This window comes from Euprymna scolopes, chromosome 17 (genome assembly GCF_053919585.1).
Source record: "Euprymna scolopes isolate OS-2025 chromosome 17, ASM5391958v1, whole genome shotgun sequence".
In the NCBI taxonomy this organism is placed as follows: Eukaryota; Metazoa; Mollusca; class Cephalopoda; order Sepiida; family Sepiolidae; genus Euprymna; species Euprymna scolopes.
In genome coordinates, this window is record NC_136498.1 from 14,663,762 (window position 1) to 14,685,058 (window position 21,297).

General features: G+C 33.4%; 1 protein-coding gene across 6 annotated transcripts in view; it reads left to right on the top strand.

Moving 5' to 3' along the window:
* The window catches only part of LOC145296676 (recQ-mediated genome instability protein 2-like), a 49,781-nt gene that overhangs the window by 19,006 nt on the left and 9,478 nt on the right, over window positions 1–21,297 (top strand). Inside the window, exon 2 of one of the 6 annotated variants that reach the window (XM_080142625.1) lies at window positions 9,055–9,120. The exons of 4 other annotated variants lie outside the window; for them this stretch is intronic. The gene's annotated coding sequence lies outside the window, so the exon portion shown is untranslated. Of the gene's footprint in view, window positions 1–9,054; window positions 9,121–17,686; window positions 17,815–21,297 lie in introns of those variants that run through there. One more of the 6 variants, XM_080142626.1, reaches the window with a different exon arrangement.

Below are 21,297 nucleotides of genomic sequence, written 5' to 3' on the forward strand. Positions count from 1 at the left end.
GTACCTGAGCAGGGGTGATTTTTAGATCGTCTAGCATGGCGTCTGTCCGCAAAGGAAAGTCAGGGAGGGGGTGGTTGGAAGGGTCCAGTGTGGAGTTCGAGGCAAACCGGCTGGCAAGCATATTAGCCTTGTCGGTTGCTGAGCAAACAACCTCGTGATTGTTGGTTAGTGGGGGAATTGTTGATTGCCCATTATTTACTACACTGTTGTAGATTTTCCAGAAGTCACGATTTCCTAATTTTTGTGCTTCGATGAGTTTTTTAGTGGTTTCAGTAAATTCTCTTGGCTGTCGCTATTTCTTTAACATTATTTCTAGTTTCTATATATTTCTGTTTGTTTGAACTGGTCTTATGTCGATTAAATCTGTGGTATGCATGCTGCCTTTGAGCAATGGCAGTTGCGTAAGTCAAAGTAAACCATTGGGGAGAGTGGGGCTTGCTATAAAATTTCCGCATGGGAACATGTGCTTCCATTGCTGTTTTGATCCATTCAGTGGTCTCATTTGCACATTGTTCAGCAGGGAGAGAGAAAATATTTTTCCATTGGGCATCTCTGATAAGATCTCTGATGGCTTCCCAGTCAGCCCTTTTATAATATCTCGTTGTTTTGAGCACTGGCTCTTCAGTGCTTACATAATGGCGGTCTTTTCAAATGATTGCTTAAAAAAATTCTTTTATTTTAAAAATACATGGAATATAAAATATAAATATGGACAAATTCTCATAAATGAAAAATGAAAGCATCCATTGATTAGTATTTTATATAGGTAAGTGATTTTGTTTAATCTATATATATTTATTATATTTAAAATTCGTTGAATTTCATTAAATCTTTTTTAAAGAAAACCGATTTAAAAAAAATATTGTATATTTTTCGATAAAACCTTTTATTATTTTAAAGTTTGGTCTTTGCTCCTTGTATTGAAAAAAAAAAAATTAGGGTTTAAATTACATTATTCATATTGTTATAAGCTTCGAAAGATAGCAAGTCTAATTAATCACTCCTTTTCTTAATGGCGACTTCTGACACTCCTACCCGTTTACCCCTAACAAAGCATATCCCTTGGATGTAAGGGGCTACATTTTGGGGCCATGCCTAGGAAAGATTCAACTTAAAACCATTAAACAAAATACCGATCCAATGTCACAAATCGTGTGACATTATAATGCCCTACTAGTATTTTGATTTTTGAGCAAATATCGAAAATCATTTTATTTATTTTTTTTCATTTTTACTCAACACCCCTCCTTTTGTTGTGAAGTAAAATTTACGGAAGTAGTTTTAACTTATGTTAACGCATTTATTTACTTAGTAATCAAATGCGTTAACATAAGTTAAAACTACTTCCGTCAAAAATGAATGAATCCCAAAATGTATAAATATTTTGACCGTATTTTTTTATTTTTTCGACCTGCCCCAGTGTAGTATAAATACCTCCAACCACGGCATATTAAGAACGGCTTTCGGAATAACCCTCTTACCTCAGCCTCCCCATGTTAAAAACGGCTTTCGAGGATGGGTTGGTGGTGTTTATTCCGATAGCCCTTCTTAACATGGGGAGGTTGGGGTGTTTATAATATGTCGTAAAAATTTACCGTTTTGACCCCTCCCTTAACTTAATAATTCACCAAAATTCAGGGAATCAACCAATTTTAATGAAATTTCCAATATTTATTAATTAACGATCACAAATTATTATGAATCCATTATGGTTTTTTTTTTTTTTTTTGTTATCTTTAAGTCTTAGTGGGAATGTATTGTCACAATACATTCCCACTAAAACTTAAAGATAACAAAAAAATGGCCGCAAAATCAAGTTGTTGTTTTTTAAAACGAAATTACATTTATTAAAATCCATTATTCCTGAGTAACTTTTTTTTTTCCAGAAAGATAAAACTCTGAATTTTATCATATAGAAAACAGAATAATGTAAAACTTTTTCTACTATTTTTAATTAAATTTTAAATGTTAAATTTTTCCAAAAAGTTAACAATTGATATTTTTTGTCTTGCACAAAAAACGTACATGAATATTAAAAAAAAAAGGTTTTTGAAATAATTAATTTATTTATTTATTGTCTAAGATTTAGGATGATTTTCTAAGAGAATATGCAAAAATATTATATAAGTACCTGAATTCCAAATAATTCCACTTATTCATATAGGTAACCAGATATTTCGCGTCGATCTAGAGTCTAGATCGACACTGTTTACGTTTGCGTTTGATAAGAAGAAAATTATGGAAGACCAAACAGGCCAAAAAAACTTATTTTTCAGTGACGAAAATTTCAATGTATTATTAAGCTGAGGCTGGCCAGTACCAGATGGGTGACCATTTGTATGAGTTTGGTTTTTAATGTGTATGTGTGTGGGGCAAGGCTCCCCAAAATGGGGGGGGGGGGCAATTTAAAGCAGAATAAAAAAAAATTATTTGAGCGCGTTTGGTCCACCATAGTCGAAAGACGGCAAACGTTTTCAAACGGGACCGAAAAAAAATGATGCTATTTTTAACACAAAGGGCACAATATTTATCGAATTTTTTTTTCTTTTGTATTGATTATTCAATATTATTCGGCTCGCTAAAAAAAATTGTTAATTTATTTATCAATAATTTTAAAATGGCTTTTTTCGTATAAATATTAAAAAAATTTTTTTTTTTTGTTTTGCTTAACTTAAATTAATTATTTTACTTAACATATTCACCGAATTTCACACTTCAAAACTCAAAAGCGGGATAATTAAACACAATCGAAGTTCTGATATTCAGACGTCAAAATAAGGTATGCAAACATTTTTTTTTTTAATCTATTATTCTGTCCCTTACAACAACACAATATGTTGAGTTCAGTTTCAGATGATTATTTTAAGCATATTTGTTCCCACTTCAAAACAAGGGAGGGTTTGTAAGCAAAAAAATATATATATATATATAAATATCGTTTATGAAAAATAAGTACACTGTTATAAAGTTCATTCTTCTCCTAATAATTGCTGAAAATTTCGTATTGATCGGATAATTACCTGATTTTTGGTAGATTTTTAAAAAGACGGTCCGTCAAAAGTACTGACCTGCCCCCCCCCCCCAGTTTTGGCGGTGCATAGTATTGTGCAAACACAAAGCCGCACTTTTACTGAATTTATAGTTTTAAGTACTTAAAAATACAAAACAAAACAAAAACCGATTAATTTAGTTTCTTTTTTTTTTCTTTTTAAAGCACGCACCGTAGATATTAAACAAATTAATTAATGTGCGCTAGAATACCAACTGAAGAATTACTTTTAATAAGTTGATTTTTCGGGGTTTCGGTTGTTTTGAACGGATATCATATTTAAAATTGTGACGAAGAAATAGTTTTCATGATACTAAAACCTTTATTATCCAATGTATTTCATATTGTTTTCACTGGTGGCTATGTTGTATCTCCGCGCAAAACAAACCTGATACCTCTTAACTCAGTATTCTAAGGGAAATAACTCTATTTTACTAAAGTAGTTGAAAGAAAACTCAATGCGCGTACACGCAAAAACATGGCAACCGGCAGAAAACAGGGAATACATTGGATAATAAAGGTCTTAATATCATGAAAAGTACTTGTCAGCGACGATTTTAAATGTGATATTCGTTGAAAACAGATCAAAATACATTATAAAATGAACCTTTCAAAACTAAGTCTTTAGTTGCTGGGGAGGAAGAGACACATTGGTCCGACTGACTGGTCCGTGTGGTCCGCCGGTCCGGTCCGGGCATGATAGTTACAATACACCCATCATCAGCACGGTAACATAAGTGCCAACTAACTACCAAAAAAGTGATTTTAATATAGTATGCAGCTGAATCCATAATAAGCGGCACTTGAATTAATGGTTTATTTTATTGATGCTTTGCTAATGCTACCACCGTAATCACGGGATTAAAAGTTTAGCAGACGAAACATTGGGAGTCAAAAGAGTAAACAGTTCCAAAATTCCTTTACTGAAAGACGTTAGACCACTCATTAGCAAATGTTCAGAGAATTTTTTTGTTCTATAATATGAAACGTGCACTATTTTTCTTCCTTTTTTTTTTTTTTTTTTTTTTTTAATAAAGTGATTTATCAGGTGACCGGAAGTGCGTCACGTGACATGAACATGGTTTACTGGAAGTAAAAAAATTTTTTTAGGAAAAAAAAAGGCCAAATTCAAAAGCGAAGCAACATTTTTTTTTTTAGGTAAAAAAAAAAAGAAAAAAAGCCAAATGTAAAATTAAAGAAAAATTGACTATATTGAAGTGTTTAAACCCCTATATGTCTGCAGTTTGTTTTTTTTACTATATTAATTTTGTAGTGTTTTCTTCGCAAAGGCGATACCTATGAAATTGAAACTGAAAAATATACTTTGTCCCCCCCCCAAGCATATTTTTCGGTTTTAATTTAATAGGGAACGGTTTTATTTTTAATATTTCGGCAAATAATCCCATTCTACAGTTTGGATATTTTTAACATTATACACGAAAACGTTAAAGGGTAAACGTGCAGTTTAGCAGCGTAAATTATTTAACCAATAAAAAATAAAAAAAGCAAACTATTTTTTATATAAAACACATTAAACAAAAAGGTTGAAATAAAAATAGAAAATATTTAATTTTATTATTTACTTTAATTTTTATATTTTCATAATTTTTTTAGTAGACTAAAGGCCGCTGTCTGTATCGCTTTAAGAATTTGGCCTTCCTAAGGGTTGACAGATTGGCCTTTTTAGGGCCAAATTTGGTCCTTTTTTACGCTCTTTAATTACAAAAAATATGGCGGCCAAAAACATGGTCCATTGAAGAGCGTAAAAAGGCCAAATTTAGCCTTAAAAAAGGTATTTATTTGCTCCCCCACCGAACAAATTGGGCACAAGACCGATTTTTAAAGTGAAGAGTGAAGGGGAAATGGGGACCAACTCCCCGGGAAGTAGGAGAGCTGGGTAGTGACAATTGGTATGAAGGGTTTCCCCTACATTGACCAAGGTCTTATATGTGGGGTTGCCCCCACATATGGTCTTTGCTTGACACTTGTTGCCCAGGCCTCGAAAAAGGCCAATCTGTCAAATCTTAGAAAGATCAAATTTTAAAAAATATGGCGACCTCGTATATAGTTCATTTATGTAATTCTATGTTATCACGCGAGCGTAGGCCATGTGCGCGCACTTGCGCGTACAAAATGGCCACCGGTGATAACATAGAATTACATGGTTTAATATTTGGAAAACTACTTGTTTTTCGTCTAATTTTAATTTTTCGCCAATACTACACTGTGACAAGGCAGTTTGGTACGCGAGTACACATTTAACAGCCTTTTTTATGCTCGCGCATATCGTAAACGAAGGCTGGGCAGTGAAATGGAAAATAGTCCCAGAGCTAAGGGGATAATGCCATACAGACGTTAAATTTGCGACGGAAACGGTTAACATATTCTTTTAAAGCACACCGAAAACTACAAGAAACTATTTTTTTTTATATATACAAATGTGAGACGAACCTTAAAGTGAAATAATACCGATTTTTCTTTATTTTTTTCATTTCCCCGTGTCTTTATTGAAAGATGAAAGCAAAAAAATCGAAACCTTTTAACCAATAAACACTAAAATGCCCCTCTCTCAGGTGGCCAGAAAGTGGGTACTCATTTTAAGTTAAATTTACATGGAAAAGTGATCACCCACTTTTCGAAAATGTAATTTCTTCATATCATGAAAACTATTTTTTTTGCGACGGAAACGGTTTTCAGATTCGTTTTTAGCACACCAAAATCTATAAAAAAAATATTTCGTTATATACGAACGTGAGACGGGCCTTAATGTAAAATTTTACCCAAAAAATTCACTTAATTTCATCAAGTAGTTTTTTTAAATTTTTTACAGCGAAAAAACAATTTATGATACCGAGCAAAAGGTTCGATTTTTAGGAAGAAAAGCTAGAATTAAAGATGGGGAAGGAATGTCGGTGCTTTAACTGGAGTTATCTCCCTTTGGCTTTTCTAAACTCCGAACAAAAATTAAGAAAAAAATCCAAGATGCCTGTCTTCAGTGCGCTCTCATAAAAACGTGTTTTACCGCTGTAAAAAAAAAAAAAAAAAAAAAAATACTCGATCAAATTAAGTGAAATTTTTTTTTCAGGCCTTCAGTTCAAGACGGATACGTACAATATAACTTTTTTTTTTTTTTTTTTTTCGATATTTTCATTTTTTAATGTTTTGATTTGGGTAAAACAATTATTTTGGAATTTAGAATGATAGATCAATCTCGCATATAAACTTATCATACGGTGATCACCAATTTCTAACAGGATAGCGTTTTAAGATCATATAACCAGAATTTCTTCCGCGAAAGAAAATAAATTGTGTATTTTGACAAGATTATTAACTTAAATTATTTAAATATAGCATTTTCACATTTTCTTTCTTTAACGTCCTCCAGTATGATTTAAAAAAAAAAAATGTTTCATAGTGTGAATTTATTTATCTAAATATTTTTCAATTCCCCCCCCTCCCCCAAATGATATCAAAGACACAACGGTTTCAATTTCATAAAGAAGGGCTTTGCACTCTCACCGTAAAGAAAATGAAACAAACAGAAGAAACGTGCAGACATTTGAGCATTAACATCTTCAATATATGTGAAAAATGTGTTCAAAATACTTTTCATTAATTACCGTCACAGATCGGATAGATCGACAAACACAAAAATTATGAGAGAACAAAGAAGTGAGCTGGGCTTTTGCATGAATAAGGTTTAACTGTTGCAGTTTATTTTTAGAAGATATGAAAAACATCAAAACAAGATAAAAACAAATATCTAATTGAAACGCAGCTCTCTGCACATAAACGTTTGTGATCGTGCACAAGAATAGAATGTCAGAACAGAGGTGAATGTGGTAGAACGGTAACAGAAATATAACTTGTCCAGAAAGTTCAGTTGTTCTGATTTTTTTTTATAAACACATGAAAGATGCAGAACTGCAAGTTTATAGAATTAGATGCATGTACAATAATTGATGGAACATTTTCAAATGGAGTAAAATGACATTGTATAAAAGGCACATTTGAACATATATTATTTATAGCAGTGCAAAAGACAGTATTTAAATTTGGTCATTGGTAGCAAAGAGAAACGTAATTCTTCCTGAAAATGTCTATAACATATCAAAGAAATAAAAAGTTGAAAGTTTATGGCAAATAGTGGAGAACGTCTTCTAAATACTTAATTACATCAATATTTGTGGTGTTGGTGTCTTCTTTACTATAAAGATTGTCACTGTTGTGTAGCTTTAGCATTTTAGCTGTGCATATAAAGTAATTGCAACAAATACCGTTGTATAAAAGATAAGAACGAACTCTTACAATAGCATGCAGTAATTTACTTTGAATTTTATTATGAGACTTTGTTATAATAGCATTAAAGAAAACATTCTTTCAACAGTTGCATTACTTGCAGGGGTTATTAGGGATGTTAAAGCATATGCTGCAAATTCCTTAAAATTATCATGTTTGGCCAAACCTTGCCAGAATTTAAGAGAATATAGAGGAATGCAATTCTCTGCAAAATATGGTTCTTCACACCATTTTACTACTAAACAAAATTTTCTGTATTGTGCCTCAATTATACAGTTATTTTCCATGATATGTGGAAATAAGAAATCTTCAAAACTTTGCTCTTAATATTTCATTAAGAGCTTTATCAGGGTTTAGAAATGAAAGTCCTTTAAACATGTTGGCAGCTTTGAGAAGTCTTTTTTCTACTTGATGTAAGGCTGCTTGCAACATAGCTTGACACCTCAATTTCACTTCTTTTATTTTGTAGTTTCTGTCTACTTGTGCGCCAGCAGTTAATGTGAACCTATGAACTGGCACCAACGTCAACATTTTCTAATGTTGTAAAGCCTTTCATACAAACTCTGGTGATGCATTATCAATTGTTTTGACAGTTTGTGTGGATCACTGTTTTTTTGTTGTTGAAATGTTGAATTTAGCATTTCAAATTGCTGAACCATAGGAGTTGCAAACAAAAAATAACAATAATTAATCCGATCTGGCAGCATTTCTTTTAGCAGACGACTTTTGTATTTTGCACTAATATTTAGTTTTGCTTCACAAGTGCTAAAATAACCTAATTATTCCTCCCAGTTCATCAAAATATTATATAATTTTTTTTTCTCTTATTAGCCATCTTGTTTTTGTTGAATTGTTGTGTGAGTGTGGGTGTGTTGATGCTTGAATTATAGCAGAGACGTTTAGATGAACAAATGATTTATTGATATATATATATATATATATATATATATATATATATATATATACATAAGGAAAAGATATACACGTTAACTAGCCCATGTCCGAGCAGGAAGTGAGGTCCTTGTATATATTCATACGCCAAGGGGCCACAACTGTTGCACATATGAAAGTAGTTCTATGATATTACTATAGTTTTAGCTAAATTTTGAAATGGAAGAGGAACATTTCTGCTTTGGTCGTTTTCTTCATCTACAGGGTTTATTATGTGAAATAAATTTTTGAATTCTTCTCATCTAAGGGCACTATTACTGAACCATAATGGCACTTCAGTAAAAAGAAAACCAACATTAGCATGCAACTGTGAGAATGCATGTTCGATGTAAAAACTCAAAGAATGACATGCGTTTCATCTGATTATAACTTGGTGATTCAGTCTTAATTTGTGACCACACTGAATTTTTACTGCCAACCGTAGAAGCTGTGTCATCACTAGCAAATCCTTTACAGTTTTTAAGAGTTTGGCTAAAACCAATTATTTCAACTATTTTGTCAAACAAAATATGTGCAGTAGTTTCGATTACTGGTGCAATAGACAGAAAAGCTGTTTGGATTTTTTCGTTCTCATTACAGTAAAATCTAACGAGAATACATAGATGTTTCTGAGTCACTACATCAGTAGATTCATCCACAAGTAAAACATATTTTTTGTCTTTCAAATCATTTTTTAGTTCTTCTTTTAGTGCAGCCGAAATCACATGTTTAATTATTGTAATGCACTTAGTTCTATGCACGTTTATATTTTCTAGAACACTTTTTTCACCATATTTTTTCACAATCTCACCAATGTGGTCAATTGAATGGATTAAAGAATGGTAAGCTATATTTAAACTAAGTTTTATTTCTGCTTCCTTTTCTTTGTCATTTGAGTTTGTATGTATAAAATTATCAAGAGAACTTTGAGAAATGTTCCTGTTTGGTGCCTTTTGTTTTTTTTGTGTGCTGAAATATTGCTTTGCTTAAGTAAAACTGTCACTTTGCACAATACAGTACACTCGCTGACAACCATCGGCACTTTTCAGCCATGGATATGACTTTTCCCAGGCTTTATTATATTTACTCCCATTTTTATAACTATTTTTCCACTTGAGCATTTTTAAGGGATAACTAAGAAAAAAACTATTTGTCCAATTCAAAGGCTAGACTTGTGTGTGTGTGTGTTTGGCATTAACCTTTGTTGCCGATAGTAGTAGTAATTTGTTTCCTTTGAGGTTGATATTGGCAACTGTTGTTCCTTGTTGTTGTTGACTTTAAGTAGTGGCAACTTCGGTGAGTCAAAACTGAACGGTCACATCTGGTCAGCTGTTGTTTATGCTGGAATCTGTTGAATTCAAGAGAATAATAGAGAAGCCATTTTCATTGGTTAAGTATTTGTGATTTCACACCTAAATGTGAAATCATGAAGTGTATACACCATGCTGTGATCTGGTTGAAAACTACATATTTGTGTGCTCCTAGGATGGTCTACTTGAAAAGAAAAAGGGAAGAGTAAGCTTAAGAATCGAGACAGAAAAGAGGGTAGCAATACCTCATACAACCTTTTTATCAGGTCACATTTGACTAATTTTTACTTTTTTAGAAGTATGGACTTCAAAAATTGTATTTGGCCTTTTTCCAATTATTTTAATTTCTATTTGATAATTATTAAAGTTATTTTAATTCACCTGATTTTTAAGAGTTTGTAATACTTTTAGGAGTTTGGTTTTCAAACCCTTAAATTTATTATTTATGAATTTATAGAATTAAAATATTTGTTTTAGTTTTCAGTTTTCCCTTTTATTTTATTCATTCAATAGATATTCGATTAAATTATATATATATATATGAATGAAGGCCAGGTTAGACACAATGATGTTTACTGCGTTCATGGAAATCCAACTGTGATTTTTTAAAAATAAATAAAATTTATTGGCCTTTTGGTTAGGAACAAAGCGTAGTAACTGTTTTGATGCTGCACTTCCTAGAAGTGCTTCTACACTAAAGTCTTTTTTTCCAATCTAGTTACTCCTTTTGGGCAGCTGAAATTTCCTTACATTAAAAACCGACTGTGTTTAACTCTGCCCTAGTGGGGAGGCAACTAAATAGAAATAGAATAAATAGTAAATATTAAGTCGAGAAATCATAGACCAAAAAAGAAACAACAACAAACGCTTTATATTAGGTTGGGGCAAAAATAATACCGTTTTTTGACATTCAACTTCAAAAGATCATAACTCCTTTCATAATAAACTTTATTAATCGAAATAAGAACCATTAGAATCAACACGTTTTTGCCAACGAGAAACAAGTTTATTTGTCCCAATCGCATAGAAATCTGAAGTTCTGGAAGCGATGAAGTCATTGAAGATTGATTTGGCATCATCTCTGCTTTCGAAGCATTTTTTGCGCAGGAAGTTGTTGAGATGCTTGAAAAAGTGATAACTGGTGGGTGAGAGGTCTGGTGGATATGATGGATGAGGCAGAGTCTCGTAGCCCAATTCTTTTAGCTTCTGCAGGGTCAGTTGAGCAACATGCGGGTGAGCATTGTCATGGAGGAGAATTGGTCCCTTCATATTGACGAAGCTTCTGGTGCATTTCATAAATTTGTCAGCAGTACTTCTCTGCCGTAATTATTTCGCCCGGATTCAAGAAGCTGTGATGGATGAGACCGACCACAGACCACTAAACAGTCACCATAACCTTTTTTAGTGCAATTTCGGCTTCAGGAAGTGTTGTGGAGTTTCTTTGGCATCCAACCACTGTGCTGAACATCGTTGATTGTCGTAGAGGATCCACTTCTCATCACACGTTACAATCCGCTTGAGAAATGGGTCGTTTTTGTTGTGCAGAAAGAGCGTAGAAGACACATCAAAATCATGATTCTTTTTTTTATTATAGTTCAATTCATGCGGCACCCATTTATCCAACCTTTTTGACTTCCCTATTTGGTTTAAATGGCGAATGACTGTGACTGTTGAGTGATCGATTTCGACTTCAATAGCAACTACTCGTGTGGTTTTGTGAGGACCAGCTCCAATTAAGGCTTTCAAATGTTTGCTATCAACCGCAGTCGGCCAGCCATGACCATCTTCGAGGCTCTCGTCACCATTGCAAAATTTCTTGAACTATCATTGTGCCACACGTTTATTAGAGGTTCCTGGGCCAAACACATCATTGATATCACGAGCTGCCTCGGCAGCTTTTCGGCCTCGTTTGAACTCGAACAAGAAAATCCTGTAGATTTTAATTTTGTTCATACTGTCGAAAAAAAAAATGAATGAAAGATTGAGAACGGTAACGAATAACATGATGCGATAGAGCGAAAAACGCGCTTCAAAATGGTATATAACATGGCTATATATATCAATGAATTAATTCAGAAACCATATATAAAAGTAACGTGAGAAAACAATATTGTTTTTGCACTAACCTAATATCAAATGCAGTAGAATGTAATTAACGTCTCATCCTGTATACTTTTAATGTGCTCAAACTGTTAAGTTTTTATTTCAATTTTTTTTAAAGCTTTATTTTATTACACATGTGGAAAAATGGCCGTGTTTCACTGTTGGGATTTAATTCCTGGAAAGTTGTAAAAACTTACCTTACAAGTAACCCTATATTTGGGATGGAGGGGGTGGCAGCTTGCAACTCGTACTAAGTGATAGAATAAGTAATTTTGTTTATAAATTTCATGAATGGCTACAAGTGGTCATTTTTTTTCCCCCTGTGTGTACAGATCACTTAGACAGTATTAACATTTTGAAATATAAAAAGGTTGCAACATGTTAAAATTATCCAGGTCGGTAGATAATTAAGTCCTACTGCATTTGCTATAAGTAATTTATTTTATTTATTTTTGTTTAAAAATTACAAAAAATATTGAGTAGAATTTTAATTATTATTATTATTTTTTTTTTTACAAGGTGGTCACCACTTATCAAGGCCCGGAAGCCACTCAGGGATAAGGGTTATTGTAAGTACAGTACGTTAGTGTGGATATTTAAAGTGTCTACTTAAGGGGGCGGTTCATCAGGAATTTGTTTACGTTGGACTTGAAGACATCCAAGCTGTAGTCAGGAGGGAAGCAGGAAGATGGAACAGAGTTCCACAGGCGTGCAGTTCTAAGAAAGAAGCTTTGTTTATGGAATCTATGTTTTGATTTAGGCATAGATAAAGAGTGGGGAAAGTTTTTGACAGTGGATTCAGTTAGACGGGTGTTTTTTGTAACAGATTGGCGAGGGGGGACGAGAGATTGGAGTTCAGACGAGCACCTGCCATGGAAATAACGATAAAACAAAGATAGGCTCACAACGTCTCTTCTGTGGGAGAGAGGTTGCAGGGAAGAGAAAAGGGCACCCCCCACTAAGCCACAAAGTCTATTTTGTACTCTGTCAAGGCAGGAAAGCATCCTGCCAAGATATGGCAGTAGTATTCCATCCTTGGACGTACTTGGCTTTTATACAGATAGAGAATTGCATCAGTAGTGAGATATTTTCTGGAGCGGTAGAAGGATCCCACCATCTTTTCAGCGACCTTGGCAACAGACTTGATGTACATGTTCCATTTCAGATCAGAAGTGAAGGTCAAGCCCAGAAGCTTGTCAAAACATGGGGCTTCTAGACGAGAGCCATCCATTTCAATTGATGCCAGATGGGAATCAGAGCGTTGATGATGTAAAGATAGGAGTTTGGTTTTAGATGCATTAAAGGTAACCAGCCATGTCTTCCCCCACTGAACCACTCGTTCGAGATCAGAGGAGAGAGAATCAGAGAGAGCTTTGTCATTTACAGCCTTTGATGTGTTGCTGTAGATGGTCGTATCATCAGCATAGAAGTCAACAAATGATTTAAGTATGTGTTTAGAGAGATCATTGATGTAGATCAGGAAGAGGGTTGGGCCCAGGATGAACCCTTGAGGGACTCCAGCAATAATACTGCAGGCCTCTGATTTTTGTCCATCAACCACTACTCTTATGAGCCTATCAGAGAGAAATGATTTAATGATAGAGAGAATATTTCCAGTTATACCATAGCTGGAGATCTTGTGAAGTAGGCCTTTATGCCATACCTTGTCGAAGGCCTTTGATATGTCAAGAGCAATTGCCCTGGAAAGGAAGCCTTTGTCAAGAGATTCACTAATCCTATGAGATATAACCGTTAGCACATCTGCGGTAGATCTTGCAGAACGGAAACCATATTGCATGTCACTAAGAAGGTTATTTCTGCTGAGGTGGTTGACTATTTCTCTATTTAATATGGATTCCAGCAACTTACTCATGACACACAGGAGACTTATTGGTCTGTACTGAGAGGGAGATGACTTATCACCTGAGTTCTTAAATACAGGGCATACTGATGAGGTTTTCCAGGGTGTTGGAAAGCACTTCTCCTTAAGGCAACGTTTAAACAGTTTCGTAAGTATGGGAGCAAGTTCTGGTTGAAGCTTTTTTAACACCATAATTGGGATGCCATCAGGGCCAGTAGCTTTACTGAAATCAAGGTTCTTGATTAGCTTGGCGACCTCATGCACAGATATTTGTGTTACCTAGCGTGTTCTGTGTTATAGGAGGAAATATGGGGAGTTGATGACCTTCGTCGCATAGGGTAGAATTAGCTGCAAAGTTCTTGGCAAATAGTTTGGCCTTGTCTGAAGCTGAGGAGATGACCTCTGGTCCGTTGATAATGGTTGGGATGGAACGCACACTTCTGTTCAGGATCCTATTTGTTATTTGCCAAAACTGGTGGGAACCAAGCCGCTGATCAGCTACTTTGGATTTAACAGACTGGGCATATAGCTCTCTTGCATTTTTTATTACTCTTTTACAGTGGTTGCTGGCGTTCCTGAAAGCAGCTTTAGTCTCAGTGCATCTATTACGTTGGTAGCTCTGAAAAAAGTGATTTCTGTGCGCGATGGCAGCAGCACATTCTGGGGAGAACCATGGCTGGCTGGTAGGTTTTTGTTGGAATTTTTTAGATGGTATGAATCGGTCTATGCCTACAATTAACCATTCGGTCAGGTCTGATACTATAGAGGACACTTCCTTTTTAAACATGGAATGCAGAGGTAGATCAGATATGAATGTACGGAAGCTATCCCAGTCAGCCATGGAGTATCGGTATACAGTACGGTGGAGGGGTACGTCTGGGGACTTATTACATTTCATTTTTAGATTAACTGATACAACGGAGTAGTCGGAGGATCCTAGAGGAGAAAGAACGGAACATGAACATAGCTCAGAGGAAGTGAGAGAAAAAGGTTTACGAGGCTTGCATATTGACCTGTAGTATCAGGCACACGGGTGGGCTCGTGAACAATCTGAGTGAAGTCATAAGCAATGGCAAAATTATGGCAGAACCGCCCCTCATTGTCCGTCTTATTTGAGTGGATCAGCCATTCCACGATATGGACATTGAACTCACCACAGATGTGGATGTTAGCCGAGGGGTGTGCAGACAGGATGTGGTCTATTTTCTCAGATATGCTCTTAAAGATAGTAACTCCGCTGTTGTGGGGCCGATAAAGGGCAAATATAAATGCAGTGGTGTAAGCAAGTGCAACCCAGAAGCACATATAAGGTAAATTAGGATCTTCTCTAGAGATATCCCTGCCACATGGGAAGCCATCTTTAATGTAGGCACATATTCCATTCCCATGGCGATCTTGGGGGTTGAATTTAGATTTTATTATATCATTCTGATTTGCCACAAATATGTAAAACTGGGGAGATAAGATTTTTGGTGTAGATACCTATTTTTGCCTAATTATATCAAAGAGTTTTATACTTTATTTGGAACTGATATTTTCACCTGTGTATTTTTATGGAAAAGCACCAGAATAACATTAAGAAGTTTGTCGAATTAAAATGAAATTTTATCTATATTCTAAAGTAGATGAGGATCCTCAGTTATCTCTCCTAAAAATGTGATTCTACGTTTTTCAAATGATTATGTATGAACATCCAGAAAAGAAATATTTTATAATTTAAATTAAGTAATTAGTTTCACATATAAATTAAACATAAAATGATCCCCCATTTTCGGGTCATCATAACTTTTTTCTATATCTAAGTCTGACTGACAAAATCGTAAAACCAGATGAAGTCGTCTTAGTGACCTCCATGTAAAAAAAAAAAAAAAAAGCACAGAATTTATCTCCAATAGCAAAAAAAATGCCCCAGTTTAGAAAATCTTTCGTGCTAATGCAGAGAGTGATCCACGCTATTTTTTAAATCGTATTTCCACGTTTAATTAAAGTTTTATGTTTTTTTTTATTCAATTGTAAGTTAAAGTACAGAATAGGTACAAAACACCCTCCTCTCCGCATGTTAAGAATGGCTTTTTAAATAATAGCGTTATTATTTCAGCACGGATCACTCTCTGCATGAGTACCAAATTTTTCTTTCTCTGACCAAGAACAGACTAGATAAAGTATAGTATCAGAACAGGTACGACACTTTAACATAAACATTGATTCACAACGGGGACATATTACGATAAAAGAAATGTTTATAGGCCATATAAAATGTTTTTTTTGTTGTTTTTTTTTTAAGATTATGACATTGGTAACCTTTTGGAGTTAGCATCTATTTAGTATTACTCATGAAATATAAAGAAAATACTTAAAATGAGTAAATATGCAAGTATAATCAACAGATTTCTAAGATGGCGGCATGATTGTTGGTTATTATCTGAGACTCACATCTACTTTTAAATGTAGATATGATTTATTTTTAATTTGCCAAAGTTCTTAATGTTTTTTCTTTATGCATTGCATCCAAGATTTTCATAAACTCATGAGATTTTTATCTATATCTTTCACTCCTATTTTTTTTTTTCATATTCAACCAATTTTACCATGCCATTTTTATTGGTACAATTTGTACATAAGTTCCTATTTGTCTACTCTTATTTGTCTATCATATTCCTAGAGAAGAATTATTTCAGTCGCCAAAAAAACAAATTTACTCAGAGGGTGGAGAGGTATCAACTTAAAATATCTTTAAAATATTGATAAATTTAATTTTAGCTGTAACTCTAAAACTAGACTTTGTTTCCAAGAACAAGTTTTGACACCCAAACTACTTTTTAAATTACTTAATTATGACTTTGTGTGGCTTAGTGTGGACCCAGTGCAAACAATGATTTATTTAGCCATGAAAAACTTTTTCAGCCCCCCCCCAAAAAAAAAATTCAAAGAAAATACCAAATTGATTTTAAACTCCAAATTAATCGAGCTTATTTTTAATTCGGTTTCCCAAACTTACCGTGTTCAAGAGAGAGTCGGGCGCCATTTTATTTTTTTCCAATACATCGGTAAACACTGTATGTTTTTAAGCTGAATAAACATGTTACATAAAATAAAACCGCAAAAAAGTATCCGGTTAAGTAGAAAAATAACTTATCTTGCCTTTGATAACATTTATTTGTTATATATTTGTCTTTGACAACTTTTTCGAATCTATGTGTACAGTAAAAAAAAAACCTAAATTTATTTTATTTAATTTTAAATTCATTTTTATTTTCTCCACTAAATATTTTTTTTGTGCATTTATAATAAAAAAAAAAATGCTTACGCAACTATTTGAGTGGACAAATGACTTTGATTCTTCTCATAATTTCCTCAAAGAACGGATGCAATGTCCAATGTAGTGTTTTTGTCATCAGGAGATGACTCTCATAAAGTAAACTTTACAAGAATTTATAAAAATTGTGTATGTCTGGTCTAGACAGATCACTGGTGTTGTCGCTGCTGCTGCTGACATATGCGAATTAAATGTGACTACATTTATCAATGGTATCAATACCTCAGAGACGTCACGAGCCATCATATGGTATCGAACCCGTATCAAACAGATGGAAAAATACTCCAAGTTTTGTCATTTAGTATGTGTAACAATTTGGAGGTAAAATCAATTTGGCATTTTGTTTGGCTTTAAAAAAAATCTTTTTGGCCTGAAAAAGTTTTTCATGGCTAAATAGACCAATTTGCTCAGGGTCCACACTCGTCGTCAAGTGACATGACTTTTTCTTTAATAATTACTATTAAAAAAATATTTATATAACATGATCAGAAAAGGGCCACATTTGAAAAAAAAAGGCCAAACAGAAATTTTAAAGGCCAAACTGCTTTAAAAAAAAAGTCAAATTCGCGAAATTTTACCTAAAAAAGCCAACCTGTCAGCCCTAAAAAGCCATTAGACCACGTGTTAGCCGGTGTATAGAGAATATTGTATCGTTTTATTCTTTTTAATATTTAGCGCGAATTTTATTTAATTTTTTTTTTATTTATATGTAAAACTGTTGTTCCTTGTTGTTGTTGACTTTATTTATTTTATTGACTTATTTATTGATTTTTTTTAAATAATAATTTTTATTGAGGAAGGGTCCTTAAATAAAAATAAAAAACGAAACATCGCCAGAAATTATTTTGTAAAACAGGAAGTTTGCACATTTTTTTACAGCAACTTGTTTACTTTCTGCTACTGACAACCGTTTTTTCACTACTACAGTTATTCTGTTGACGTCCAGGTACCTGTTTTTCCTTTTTTATTTAAAATCGGGCTTTTTGTAGTAAAAATAACGGGTTTGTAGTATACACATCGATTCGAAAAAGTTGTAATATATATATATATATATATATATATATATATATATATATATATATATATATATATATATAGATAGACGAATATTGGCTGAAGAGAGCTTGATAAAGATACCTTAAACGGGCCTTATTATCGGGCTTGAAACCGACGGTACCAATGATCTGTCTCAACTAACAACTTTCTGTACACAAAATATAAGTACGCTCTTAAAATTTGGATTTTCCTTTTAATTGAGCACTCTGCTGGAATTCTTTTTCCAAAAAAAACTAATCACATTATATATATATATATATATATATATATATATATATATATATATATATATATATAACAAATAAATGTTATCAAAGGCAAGATAAGTTACTTTTCTACCTAACTGGATAATTTTTTTAGTGTTTTTATTTAATGTAACATGCTTATTCAGCTCGAAAAACATAGTGTTTACCGATGTATTGGAAAATTTAAAATGGCGCCGAACTCTTTGTTGAACACGATAAGTTTGGGAAAATGAGTTAAAAACTATACAAAATACTGTTAGAAACTCGCTCAATGTATGTTACCGTGACATAGGTTGACATATATTCGGTGGGGTTTTAACTGTATTTTGCATAGTTTTTTATTTTTAACTCATTTTCTCAAACTTACCGCGTGTAAGAGAGAGAGAGAGAGAGAGAGAGAGAGAGAGAGAGTCCGGTACCATTTTAAATTTCCCAATACATCGACAAACACTGTATATTTTTCGAGCTGAATGTTACATTAAATAAAAACACAAAAAAAATTATATCCAGTTAGGTAGAAAAGTAATTTATCTTGCCTTTGATTACATTTAGTTGTTATATATTTGTTTTTTGGCAACTTTTTCGAATCTATGTGTATAGTAATGCGAGAAATAAATGTTATCGTAACCAATAAAAGTTGATTTTATACTTACCTAGTTCATTTGTTTTGGTTTTCAAGTAGTTTTTATTGCTCTTTACTTAATCTAAAAAGTTCAGTTTTTCCAAGCAGATTTGAAAAAAAAACAAACAAACAAAAAAAAAACAAAAGTGGCAGCATCTTCTTTTGAACAAGCAAGCGTCGTTTTGAATTTTTTTAGGATTTTTTTAAGAGAGTACCCAGCGTACTATAAACACTCCAGCTCCCCATTTTAAGAACGGCTTTCGAGGTTGGGGGTGTTTATTTTTTAAGCCGTTCTTAACATGGAGAGAGAGTGGGGGTGTTTATACTACTCTGGGTACTCTCGTAAAAAAATGCCAAAACAATTCAAAGCACCTGCAAACCTTGAAATTCAAAACGAGGCTTGTTTCTTCCAAAGATGCAACCATTTCTTTTTTCCAAATCCGCTTGGAAAAACTAAATTTTAGAAATTAAATAAAGGGCAATAAAAACTACTTAAAAAACAAAACAAATGAGCCAGGTAGGTATAAAAATTAACTTTTATTGGCTAAGGTAACATTTATTTCTTGTATATATATTTATATATTTTTTCGTATAGTTGTTTGTTGGCTTCTCTGCTAAATACCATTTAGTTTTATAAAAAACACATTATTAGACACAAAGGCTGAAATAAAACCAGAAAAAATCTCATTTTTATTATTTTTTAATTATTTTTTATTAGACTAAATGTATGACATTCGAGGCCACCATATTGCTTTTAAAATTTGGCCTTCTTTGTCCAGTATATGTCGCAACAGATTTTTGGCCTGTTTTACGTTTTTTCATGAAACTGTTTGTGGATGCCATTTTTTTTTTGTATAATGCTGAACTCGGGAATTCGGGTGGGATTTCAAACAAGTTTGACAAGATATACCCGAAGAAGGTCGGAGGTTACATCAACCGAAATGTTGTGAAAATCACACTCAAGATGAGAACAGTAGTTCGATGAATCCAAATAATACGAATAACCAACTCATTAAAAAAATTCAGAAACATTGTCAATCTCTTATTTGTTACTGTGTACCTTTGTTTTTTTTTTGTTTGTTTTTTTTTAACTCGCCTTCACCCCAAACAAAGCATACTGCCACTTGGACGTAAAGGGTTACTAATTGGGAGCATGCCTAAGAAAGATGAAGATGTTGGTTTACGTTACATTTGAACTTCTGCATGTCAGTACAGTTTGGGAAGCAGGCAGCAGGAAGAGAATTCCAAAGTCTAGATGTTCTAGGGAAGAAGCTATTTGAGTAGAAAACTTTCGGACATTTAGGGACCTCAACAGTGAAGGGGTGTGATTTTGTTGCTTAGCAGGTTTGTCAGGGATATGTACATTGAGGGGAGGGGGGGCATTTCAGCCCATATTATCTAGCCCTGACACCACCTCCCCATCAAATTTTTTTATGAACACCTCATAAAATTTAGGTAAAAACTAAGAGAAATCTACATTTTCAGCTTTATTTGAATAAAGGAACCCATTTTTTTTCAGAGGGTTAATTTCGATCCAGAAATAAATCTGTGCGTCACAACAACCTATTTTGGAATCCGGATGCTTAAAAAAATTTGCTATTTTAGGACTAAAAATAATACCGTTGGACCTAAATGTCACCCAAATATGTTTTCAAGGGTGAGGAATCCAAAAATCATAGTTAGAAAGCACCAAATGAAAGGAAAGATCTCGTTTTGAACAATTCATGTGCCACTATAGCACTTTTTAAATGATCATTCAGCCCTCCAAAGCAGAGCAACAAAAATGATAACTGGTTCTTTTCCTGAAACAACTTTTGGACTTTTTAAATAACATCGGATGAAACTTTCATAAAATCTAAAAATATCTCTTGGCATTACCACTATTCTGGCGTATTTAAACCCCGAAATTTTGTATTTTTCAAAACATTTCTCAGTTTAAGTAAGAAAATTGATATATTTGTGACAGGCTAGTGTGATCCCTTTGAGTAATAGAACAAAAACACAGAATTTTAACTCTTTGGGACTCACTGTACAATTGAATTTTATCATTACAGATCTCATCATGTGCAGTACATTAATTATTTGTGTATGAAATGATTTTATTCCAAGTCGTGTTTAATTTTTTGAGGGGCAAAGCTATGCTAGTCAGAATTTTTGCATTTTGTAAGTTGTTCTTTGCTTGTGGTGTTCTTTATTAGTTTTTTTATTGCTGAAGAGACTTTCAAGGACTTCATAACTGCATAATGACTGCATAAGCAGTTCCTGTCTAATAATACTCAAAAACATTTTCTGATTTTGAACAGGCATGATATACGACATATTATACATGTTTCTGGATCAAAATTCAATGGGAAATTCAAATTTGGGCATTTCAATGCAAAATCTGAAATTTAAAAAATTATATATGGGCTCAAGATATGGGAGCATTCAATTTTGGGCACTTTTTGGCAAAACATCCATGTAAGAAAAACAACACTTTTTTGAAGGCCAAAATTGAAAGTCTGAC